This window comes from Rhinopithecus bieti, unplaced genomic scaffold (assembly GCF_001698545.2).
Source record: "Rhinopithecus bieti isolate Rb0 unplaced genomic scaffold, ASM169854v2 scaffold_24024, whole genome shotgun sequence".
In the NCBI taxonomy this organism is placed as follows: Eukaryota; Metazoa; Chordata; class Mammalia; order Primates; family Cercopithecidae; genus Rhinopithecus; species Rhinopithecus bieti.
The window spans coordinates 1-1157 of record NW_016851645.1 but is presented as its reverse complement, the minus strand read 5'-3'; the positions used below and the strand labels follow the sequence as shown (position 1 = coordinate 1157).

Here is a 1157-nt window from a genome sequence, read left to right as displayed (position 1 = left end):
CCTCCTCCAGCCCCTCCTCTTCCAGCCCTTCCTCCTCCAGCCCCTTCTCCTCCAGCCCCTCCTCCAGCCCCTCCTCCTCCAGCCCCTTCTCCTCCAGCCCCTCCTCCAGCCCCTCCTCCACCAGCCCCACCTCCTCCTCTTCCAGTTCCTACTCGGGGCGGGCCCGGCCAGGCCTCCCGGAGCGATCGATGGCTCGGGCTCGTCGCACCCGCCTGCCCAGCCTCTGCGCTCGGCTCGCCAGGCCTGCGGCGCTGCCATGGAGACACGGCCCCGCGGCCCTAGGCCCCGCCCTGGGAGCCCTGCAGCGCCTCGCCCCGCTGCCCGCGTCTCCGAGGCTCACGACGCGCGGTGACTGGGGCGAGCGACGTGGGGACCCGGGGATGCGGGCGGACGATAGGGGACTGGAGGATGGGGCGACCCAGAGCGCGTGGGGTCCAGGGTACGGGGATGGGGCAGCGGGCCATGCGACTGGGGCCCCAGGGTGCGCGCAGGCGGCGGGGACGCGCGATGGGGCTCGGGACGCTGAGGCTGACCTAGCGCGGGTATCCCAGGAGGGGAGGTCCCTGACGCTGCGCAGCTGGGAGGGCGTTCGGGAGTGGGTTGCGATGCTTCCCTGTTCGTTTTCTCCTGACATCGTTTTGTTTGGGTCCAGGGGCCTCCCGGGAGCTGGATGCTCGGAGCAGAAAGGCGGTCCTGGGGCCCCTTCCGGTCCCGGGGCTGACGCCTGGCGGCGTCGCCGGGAACCCGCGCCCTTTCAAGCGCCGCTGGCTCCTGTTTCACAGATGGAGACCCTGAAGCCCCAACAGGCAGCCTCCCCAGCACCGCCCAGTGACTGAAAAGCTGGCACTGGGCGCCCATCTCACTCCCCACCCAGCTCCCAGGCTGCCCCACGGGAGGTAAGTAGCTCGATCTAGGCCGCTGACCCCAGACAGCTGATGCTGCGCTGTAGACGGCCGCCGCTGCCGGGGCGCTTGACTTCCCCTCGCCTGACTGCACGTTCGTTCCTTTGCAGCAGCATCTTTGGGGAGAGACGAGACCTGAACAGACGCTGGGGCCGGATCCCCAGGGTGGGTTAGAACAGCCGCTGCCCTGAAAACCGTCTCGGACAGATGCGTGCAGGGTGTGCCACCGGAGCTCTTTGCAGCTTGCGTCTGGGG

The 1157-nt window shown here is 70.0% G+C and overlaps 1 long non-coding RNA gene across 1 annotated transcript; it reads left to right on the top strand.

The window, feature by feature from the left end:
- Positions 1–373: 373 nt before the first annotated feature.
- LOC108525234 (uncharacterized) lies at positions 374–1150 on the top strand. The gene is made up of 3 exons (XR_001884235.1): positions 374–439; positions 653–896; positions 1013–1150. It is a non-coding gene; the product is annotated as an uncharacterized LOC108525234 (long non-coding RNA).
- The last annotated feature ends 7 nt before the right edge of the window (positions 1151–1157 follow it).